The sequence below is a fragment of the Silene latifolia genome, chromosome 1 (assembly GCF_048544455.1).
Source record: "Silene latifolia isolate original U9 population chromosome 1, ASM4854445v1, whole genome shotgun sequence".
Taxonomy (NCBI): Eukaryota; Viridiplantae; Streptophyta; class Magnoliopsida; order Caryophyllales; family Caryophyllaceae; genus Silene; species Silene latifolia.
The window spans coordinates 10,217,552-10,228,858 of record NC_133526.1 but is presented as its reverse complement, the minus strand read 5'-3'; positions in this window follow the sequence as shown (position 1 = coordinate 10,228,858).

The window sequence follows — 11,307 nt, the reverse complement described above, 5'->3', positions numbered from 1 at the left end:
CGACTAACAATCCCTGTCCCTTAATGTGCACATCCCCTCCCGTGACGGGTTCCACGGAGGGCGAACTAGGGTGTGAAGCCACTCCCGCAAGTGACTCCACCACAATCACACATACCACAGCATCACAGCTGTCACAACACCACTTCCGTCACAACACAACCACATCACCACCGTCAGTACAATACAAACACTCCGATGATCAGCAGACAACAATCATACACAATACAACAAATATCTCAAATCAATTACACAAGAACTGAGTAGAGAAACCCTACCTTTTCGCAATCCGCTTACGCTGCAATCAACCATACAAATGCATAACAAATACCACATCGTCACCTACAACAACAATCACATAATTCCAATCACTAACAGCAAAACCCCATTTCCCCCAATTCCTGATTAAAGGTAAACCCTAGAATTAATCATCAACAAACATAGGAATAAAGACTTACCGACGAGAGGATAAAGGATTGAATGCAAAAGCTACGATGACCACACACACAGAGGAGAGATTTGGGAGTGATTAGGATGTCGTAAGTATGATTAGGGTTGTAAAATGATGTTTAGAAACCGCTTATCGAATAAATAATCCCTAAACACTCCCGCATCAAACCCCTTTGAAATATAACTCGCCTTGACCGGATACTCGGTCGAGTAAAGCTATACTCGGCCGAGTATCATCTACTCGATCGAGTATTCTCCATACTCGGCCGAGTATTACCTGCGAGAACCAAAACAGGACTCCACAATTAACACTACTCGGCCGAGTAGGCTCTACTCGGTCGAGTATACAACTTAACAAAATCCGTAGTGTTACAATCTTCCCCCCTTAAAAAGAACTTCGTCCCGAAGTTCGCACTCTACTATAAAACAAAGCACAATACTACGCTACCAGACTATACCAACCACATATAACAACACCAAGCAACTATACAAGTCACCACAAAAATCATTACCCCGACTCAAAGCAAAACAACAAACAAAACAAAACACGACCGCGAAGTTCCAACCCAACCTATAAAACATGGACACTTAACACCAACTCCACAAACCACTCTTCCTTCCACAACATGGCTCACGATATCGTCTCAACTATAGCATAGGCTCCCAATACTGACTCCATAACATTACCCAAACCACAGTATAATGTTGCCAACCTTGTATCACTTCCTTAACACTCAATAACACTCAATCTACAAAAGAAGATCAACCAGCAAAACGGAATGTTACATTCTACCATCCTTAAAACGAACTTCGTCCTCGAAGTTTACTCAAACACATAAACATCATCTTCCAACTGTCAAAACTATCGGATTCATAATCGTCATCATTCAATTGTCAACACTATTAAAATATTCTCTCATTGCTAAACATCGAACCACTACAAGCACGGTCATGACCTTTAATAAAATCAACACCTTTAATAAAATCAACACAAATATCCGTCCTTTATGCTACACCAACACTCTACTTCCAATAATATTACGACATGCACAACCCTCAAACGCTCTTTGCCGCATCCTACTCCTCTTAAGACACATGTTACGTCCTCGTAACTCACTAATACTAGATCCCTAGCTATACCTCTCATTATCTTCATCACCACCACATGTGAAAGATACCCGCCTATAATCTAAACACTTACTATTCCTATATCCAAGGCTCTCTTACTTAAACAGTTCTCATACCTCAACTCATTCTGCACTCCATCTAACCAATACCACACAATCCTGATCATGACAACCACTCTAACTCTCCCACATTACCGCAACACGACATACCTCTCTATATACGCTATATAAAACTCTTATCGCCGAAAGCATAACTCACGATCCACACTTGTTACGTACACTCATACTAGATCCTCAAGTTCCTTTCTTTCATTACCGCAAGACTCATACATAACTTAACACGACACTAATTACCCAACACCCTACACTCACTGTCTCCACAAAGGATTATGAACCACCTGCATATATCAGATCATTACCACACATGTTCTACGAATCACTTGCCATTACCCTGTCTACCAATGCCTCATCTAGAACAAGATAAAAATTATCAGTAACAACTTTGTCACAATTGTGTCCCACCAATGAATATCACTATACCATGATAACAACGAAAACATATACAACTCTCTTTCATATCATATTCTACCCTCATTCCCAAACTAAAGCGGTAAGAAACATCAACAAACAAAAACAACGGTCTTTATGTTCAACCAAAGCTCACAAGGAGCAATGACAAACAAAACAACAATCTATGTTTAATGGTATGCACTTTGAAAACTCGTATCATAGTCATCTCACCTACTCCACACAACCGGTGACGGCATCGCAACACCGCCACCAACGTGACCGCACCGCGATGCGAAAATACCCGCATCACAAGAGTAAGTACGTGCAGGATCGGATCACCACCCGAGGCACAACAACCACATCGATAAACATCACGCCCACATATAATTCCCACAAACACGACTCAAGTATAACTCTCCGGACAAGAGAACTTACTCAAAACTGCTTTACTCGACCATAACACAACATTTTATACGGAATAAACATACAAGAATCTCATGAACATCATCCTTACCATTTCACGGAATAAACATGTATCATCAATACACATACAATTTTAACTATCCATGCCAGATCAATCAAATTATTACCTTTTGAACCTCATTCCATTAGTATACCGTACCCATCATAAATTACAAAACATTCATATAACAACTTTATAATTATCACACCATGCCACTTCTTGTGAGGTCAGAACCTCACACAAACATTTACACATATCATAGACCCGTAATCACATCCAACTAGTCAATCCTGATCACGTAAGTTACCACCTGTTAAAAGTTACCTCTCACCCGAGCTTAACTCGTACACCCTTCATAACATATTCTCCCATCCGTATAACCATCACCCCCTGCCAAATGTAACCATACTATTAATACTCAACTACTAACAACCACCTCATATAACCACATCTTATACTCTCTCACAACCATACATATCTATCTGGTCTCTACAAAATCAACCTCATTAGATCAACTAGCTTCCCTAAAGTAACATCATCCTCAACCACTAGTGACAATACTATGGCACCAACATCCTTCATGTGACTACTCTCTTACTATCACTTCTTAATATCACAATCCGCTTTCTCTCTTTGTTTATCATCCCAAATAACGAACATCCAATCCATCAACAAGATTTACCTCAACACTATTCCCAATTCTATCCTTTATCATATCGTTACCTAACTCTCCACCAAAATCTCAGATCGTGCAAACACTCTACAAGCTCCTTATTCCCTTAATACCTCGAAAATCACGGCTAACATGTCGTCCTACTCTCTTATATAATCATTAACTCACACCCTCTAGCGAGACTATCGTACATTTCCATAATTTCTTACCTTCATGCTCCTTAACTCCGGTCAACATTCTCTCAACTTACTTCCATCCTTATTTCCCCCTTTTTACTCAATAATACCAATTAATAATTCATCTCCTTTCTCTTCCTACCTAACTCTTTACTAATTTGTTTATTTTTCCATAGCTCCACAACTCTAATTCCCTTAATTCATATCAATATCTTATCATTCTTCTTATCATTTATCATCTCTTATCTTTCTTCTCACTTCCCTTGTCACCATCAAGTCCACACACTAACAGTCACTCTTCAATTAGTCGTATCTCCCTTTCGTATCTCTAGAAGACCAAAAATTTACCTCATACCATTAATTTCCCAAGGAATTACACACTAGGCTCACCCCTTGATATTCCAAATTCCCAAATCAACCCTTTGTCTACTTATCACAAAGATAACTTGACCTCACTATACACTATTCGTTTCCATCTCTCTATAGCGACCTTTTATCACATATAACCTTAAGCAACTCAATCCAAACCATCTCCCTCCATAAATCCTTACACCTCCCAATACGCCACTATTCGTATCCCTCATCTCAATCTTTCATTCTCACGTTTATTTACACTTACATCACCCTTGCCCATATGCACTTACTTTTATATTACTCAATCCACGGCTACATCACTCATCATATCTCACAAAACATGCTCCTTGTCTTGATTAGCTCATCAATCTACTCTTTTCTTGTTCCACTATCCCTCACAACCACATATAACTCACGTCATTTATATCTAACACCTATCCTTCATACTCCGGCATCCTCCCTATCATAGGATTTGGTAACTTACGTATCAAGACCGTCACACATATAAAAGAATGCGTTAAGACTCAAAACATACGTGTATACATACCTTACGACTCAAAACAACCGTAAGAACATAACCACCGACTCAAAATGACCACCCAAAGAGGTACTCGGTCGAGTACAATACTTACTAGGTCGAGTAAAAGGTACTCGGTCGAGTAACTATATTACTCGGTCGAGTTTTCGACTCCAGAAGCAAACTCAATTGTCACAGAAGGATTACTCGGTCGAGTATTGGGAATACTCGGCCGAGTAGACCTTACTCGGTCGAGTATGAGACTACTCGGCCGAGTTCACGACTCCAGACGCTAAACAGTATTATCACAGAGAGATTACTCGGCCGAATATGGAATACTCGGTCGAGTATAAAAGATACTCGGCCGAGTAGGGACTACTCGGTCGAGTATCGGCGCAGTTCTCAGCACCGTCCAGTTTTCGTAAAACAGTCATATCTCACTCGTTACTTGGTCATTTTGGGCGTGTGACCTATCGTTAGAATCGTAAGAGGACAAGCTATCACCTCAACTTGGAATTACAGCAATATCATTTCTAGAACTCGACTTATGACAGTTTTAAGACAACCCTTCCATAATCGGTATTCAGATAAATCAAGTTTTCTAAGCCAAAACAACTTGAACATGCACAAGGCAACAAAAACAACTTAATACTTCTAAATACCAGTACATGGATGAACTTTTATCATTCTCATATGAAAATTAAACACGACATTTAGGTATATAGACGCACGACCTTAATCACATGCTTACACCAACAAATAAAACACTATCATCATCATGGTCATATACACATGTACCACTACCCTTTTGAAAGCCACGTATTAAACAGGTAACATGCTCAACATATTTCATGTTCAAGATATATCGTATACGAATTCACAATTCACCTTTCATATTTTACCATGTTCCAACACTTAACATGCCAACATATTCCATGCTCAAAGTTTCAACATCAACAAATCATCGATACATCTTTCAACCACTATCATATTCCACTTCTTTCATCATTTAATCCAACCATGCACAAGATTCAACTATAGATATCAAACACACATAACTCAAACATACAACGGTTTCCCCCCATGTGCCAGGCTTGAGATCGTAAGGGCCTTAGTGCGACCGGACGTCTCCCAAGTCTTTGCGGTAGCTCCAAACAACTCTCCCCGGGTTCATTTTATTTAGACTCCCTAAGTTCATTGAGTTCATTAGTTTTAGGTGCCGGAATCGTCGGCTCTGATACCACTTTGTAACACCCCCTCATACCAAGGTACCTTACCAAGGACTACCCTAGCATGAAAGGCTGTTACCATCTCGGTTTCCCGAGGTTAGTATATCAAAGTTACAATTTCCAAACAACATTTATCAAAGTATAAGTGTTAACGAATACATTATCTCAAACTAACTCAAACTAAAAGTGTAAGAACTTCAATACAACTGAAATCATTGACGGCTAAACTCGTAACGGCGGAAACTAGACTCAAGCGATGTCTCCCCATGTACGTCCCATAACTAAACATCTGCATTACACTGTCATATCTGCTCACCATCCCCGAATGGATCACCGCAGTTTTACAAAACAACAACACGGGGTCGATTTCGCATAATTCAAATAAGACAAACAAGTAATGTAACCGGTGATCATCCTCCATCACCGGTCTCCCGATTTCACATTAACATTAGCTACACACCGAAGTGTGTAGCCCCGCAGATTACCCATCGCACAGGTAATCCTCGCGCCGATGGTGACCATGACCCATCCCCACCTAGTCCACTCATCATCGAGCGACTAACAATCCCTGTCCCTTAATGTGCACATCCCCTCCCGTGACGGGTTCCACGGAGGGCGAACTAGGGTGTGAAGCCACTCCGCAAGTGACTCCACCACAATCACACATACCACAAACATCACAGTGTCACAACACCACTTAAGTCACAACACAACCACATCACCACCCACAAGATACAATACAAACACTCCGATGATCATGCAGACAACAATCATACACAATACAACAAATATCTCAAATCAATTACACAAGAACTGAGTAGAGAAACCCTACCTTTTCGCAATCCGCTTACGCTGCAATCAACCATACAAATGCATAACAAATACCACATCGTCACCTACAACAACAATCACATAATTCCAATCACTAACAGCAAAACCCCATTTCCCCCAATTCTTGATTAAAGGTAAACCCTAGAATTAATCATCAACAAACATAGGAATAAAGACTTACCGACGAGAGGATAAAGGATTGAATGCAAAAGCTACGATGACCACACACACAGAGGAGAGATTTGGGAGTGATTAGGATGTCGTAAGTATGATTAGGGTTGTAAAATGATGTTTAGAAACCGCTTATCGAATAAATAATCCCTAAACACTCCCGCATCAAACCACTGAAATATAACTCGCAGGCCAGGATACTCGGTCGAGTAAAGCTATACTCGGCCGAGTATCATCTACTCGATCGAGTATTCTCCATACTCGCCGAGTATTACCCGTGAGAACCAAAACAGACTCCACAATTAACACTACTCGGCCGAGCAGGCTCTACTCGGTCGAGTATACAACTTAACAAAATCCGTAGTGTTACAATCTTCCCCCCTTAAAAAGAACTTCGTCCCGAAGTTCACACTCTACTATAAAACAAAGCACAATACTACGCTACCAGACTATACCAACCACATATAACAACACCAAGCAACTATACAAGTCACCACAAAAATCATTACCCCGACTCAAAGCAAAACAACAAACAAAACAAAACACGACCGCGAAGTTCTAACCCAACCTATAAAACATGGACACTTAACACCAACTCCACAAACCACTCTTCCTTCCACAACATGGCTCACGATATCGTCTCAACTATAGCATAGGCTCCCAATACTGACTCCATAACATTACCCAAACCACAGTATAATGTTGCCAACCTTGTATCACTTCCTTAACACTCAATAACACTCAATCTACAAAAGAAGATCAACCATCAAAACGGAATGTTACAGTAACCTCTAGTTGCCTCGGCCAACCGAAGGCCTGGCAGAGGACACAACGGTCGATACGCCAACGTGTTCACAACGGCGGTTGGGAAGCGCAATTCCGACGCCTCGGCTAGACCGAGAGTGAAAGAGGAAGCGACCAACATGCTAACATGTTCAAGAAAAAGACGTTAAACGCAGTTGAGATGCGCATTCTAGGTGCCATGGCCAAGCCGAAGGTAGAAATGAAAAAAGCGCTCAATTAATAACGCAAGAAGACAAGGGAAGACCTCGGCCAAGCCAGAGGCAAAATGAGCAAACTCTTGTTCAAAATGATAACAGGTTACAAATGAGAAGAATACAGACGACGGCCGTCCCCATAGGGATGAGCCAAAACGCAACCTACCAAAGTTTTTACAAAAAACACAAGGAAAAGCAAAAGGATCAGACATGTCAATAAAGCGCCAAAAGATGGCAGGGAGGCAAGGCTTAATAATTGGCCCCGACAGCTAAAGCTATCCGAGATGCCGGAGTGAGTCTGGTGACGACCGCCCGTCTCCCTACGCTTGTTCTTTGCCCCCCATCGGGCAGTGCATCAACTTCGGTGGCCGACCCAGAGGAAAGCTCGTCATTTTCACGTGCCTTTAGCCTCTCAGCCTCCTCATGGGCCTCCTTCACCTTTGCATCGTAGGCCGCCTTGGCCTCAGCTATCTGAGCCGCCTTCGCCGCCTCCGCCTTTTCGCGGCCGCTTTTTCATGACATCGGCCATCTCATCCAAAAAGCTGGTCAAATTTTTCCCACGGGAAGGAGCCTTCGGGAATGAGCTTCTTGATTGCCTCCCTAGTCGCTTCCTCGACCGATCCGGAATTGAGCGCACATGTTAGGGATGATCTCGGTTTGAAGCATCTCGATATCTTTCTCCCTTTGGGCAAGGATATCCCTGGTGTCCCTATGTGCCTCCGATCGAGACAAATACGGATCTTTCCATTCGTCCCTCTTGGCAACAATGGCGTCGAACCGCGCCCTTATATCATCCCGCTCCTCCGAAAGAACAGCGGCGGTAGCATCGGCATCCTCAACTTTGGCCCTCTCGGCCAATAGGCGCTTCTCGGCTTCCTCCGCACGCTTTACAATGCAACGAGGAGGTCAAGCTTAACCTTCCGGCTTCCCCCTTTGCGGCGGAAAGATCAAGCTTAAGCGTTCGATCAATGGCCCAGATTGGGCCATAGCCTTTCTTGCTCCATAATGTGGGGAGCCAGCTAGTTGAGTCCATTTCGCTTGACCTCTTGTATATTCTCGTCCCCTCGGCCACAAGCTCGGTGGGGAAACCTTACAGAGTAAGGAGTCAACGGTGACATTTCTATCACCCGCTTTCTCAGTGCTTCTCTAATTGCCGCTCGGTGAGAACGGCGGTGCCGGCAGCGGATCTACAAAAAATTTACACAGTAGCGCATCCATGTCGACATTCATTGACACATCGAGAGTCTGTCATCGGGAATGCATAATGAACCGGCTAAGTCGAACCACGGAGTTAGGTCCGTACAGTCTGGACCTTCTTAGATGGAGGACCGGGTGAATCGTTCTTTTCCCAGAGCAGCAGTAGAGGCGGCAGTGGTTCTTTTCTCTTCTTTGGAGGAGGAGGGCCTTCGCATGACGATCACCACCTCCGCGGTAATATCGACGACCTCCACATGCTCCTCTGGACCGTGGGGTTGAGGAGGAGTTGGGATCGACGCCGTCGCCGACCAGGCGCTGCCTTTGGTTTTCTCTTGCACGCCTCCGAGAACCCGTGCTTGAGCCACCGCCGGATCCGGTGCCTTTTGCTTGTCCATAAGTTCGTTGGGAGCGTCTACGATCACGCGCGTCGACTGAGGTGCCGCTCAACGCGTTCCGTCCTTATCAAGCCCTAACCTCTTCAAGGTCCTCTCGCACAGATCCTGGCCAAACCGGGTTGCAAAAAACCAGGATAAGAGTTACATAAAAGAAGTAAAACAAAGCTCTAAAAACAGGAGCGTAAGAGGCAAAGATGGGCCTCACACCGACCCTACTCACCCTGGTTGAGGGGTATGAGGTGAGGCCGCGGCAAAGCGGCTCATCTGAAGAATAATGCGAGTCGGGGGCACCCATCCCTTCTCAAAGCATCAACAGTGCATCGCCGCTCCTCATCCGCACCAAGAGGAACCTACGGCATCCATCTTGAGCTTACTGCGGGAGACCCATTTTCACGCTCCCTCTTACTCTCGCACCGCAAGTTGACTTAGTCTTTGGAAGGACCGGGGCGCAGGTAGTCATCCGACACTTCGACATACACCCACCGCCCCTTCCGGTCCTTGCGGGAAGAAAGCTTATCAACAGAGACGTGGCGGCTCCATCCGCCTGTTGTACCACCCCGCTTTGCGGGGTCGATGCCGAAGATGATGAAGCCGGCGGAATAAGTTAACTGAGGGACCTCCCCTTAAAAAGACAGAGCCCACGAAGCCAACTATCGTTCTAATGGCCAACGGATGCGGTTGAGCCACGGCGGCGTTCATAGCTTTGATGATGGCCGTGACGTATTTATTCAAAGGAAACCGAGCCCATACTCCAGTGCGATATGAACGGGGGGGGCAACGACGCTTTGACCCTCCCCGGGGATAACAATTTTGTACCCCTCACCGAAGGAGAAATGACCCTCGAAAAGAGTTCCACCTGAACAACTGGCGAATTTATTGGTCCGGGCACGGTCGAGACGGTCATGCGAGGCCTCGCGCGTGATCCAGGATATGCGGCCTCTCTTCACCAGGAAGGAATCCTTTCCTCACCGTCATCATCAAAGTCATCATCAACATCATCATCCTCCCAACCCTCCAAAGCTTTTGGATCGACTTCGGGAGACGGAGACCTAGGGCCCCCGGACCTTATCGGGATGGCGTCTAGTATCTCCTCCTCATCAAGACGCGACGGGGAACCCCGCGCACGATTCTAGGACCAGGCATCAGCAGAAGACATGTTTACAACAAAACTTACAAAATAAAAGAGAGAAATTTGTTTGTTTACCTTGAAAAAAAGCACTAGCGAAAGTAACGACTACGAAGATTAGAAGAGAAAGAAGCCCTTGAAAGTTTAGAGAGAAGAAAATTTTAGAGAAAATGAAATTGGTGGCCAATTTCAAAGACTAACGCCCTATTTATGGGGAAAGCCCATGAAGAAGGACCAATCGGGGGCACGGCCCATGAAACGTCAGCCAATCGGCGAACGGACACGTGTCGGACATGCAACCACGGAATGTCAATCGTTGCAACGATTGAACGTCAATCAATGCAATGTGACCAAAGCGTCTTCAACACGCCCCTTCATCTCTTTGCCTACTCATCTTCCTCAGCAAATTCCTAAGTATCTGTTCTCCGCCGGCCACATGATTAACCAAGCTTGTCAGCACCGGCTGGGGGCAATCAAAAGCACACGGCACTCACAACCTCGGTCTCGGCCAACACCACTTTATTTTCCACATCTGATGTCCATTACACATCCATGTGGAGGGGGGATATGGTACGGCCTAAGCAGAACCAAGCCGAGGAAGAAGAAGCCGGGGCAGAAAATTTTTTCAAACTTGCGCAAAATATACGCTCAACATACATCGGAGCCCATACCACGGCATAGACTATTTGGGGGCAAATTGATGGGGCATATTCGCACCCTCGGCCGAGTCGACATATTGAGCAAGGTCAAAGATATCCACAAGCAAGTCAACGACTTAGACAAACTGACCCCTAACCGCGCGGCTAGAGTTGGCATAAAGGGCCGCGGGCGGTGGGCGGCACGGCCGGGGCACGCGCACGGCACGGCACGGCCCGGCCCAACGAGAAAATTGAGGAAGCACGGGCACGGCACGGCTGGGCTTGAGACGGGCTCCGGCGCAATTTTTTTCAGAAATCCGTGCCTAGGCACGGCACGGCCCAGGCACGGTGGAGCCCGTCACACACCAGGCACGACGGGCTTGGCACGGCCCGGCACGAAGAGTGGCCCGTTGATTATTATTTATTAAACAAAAAGTACATTAATATTTAATAAA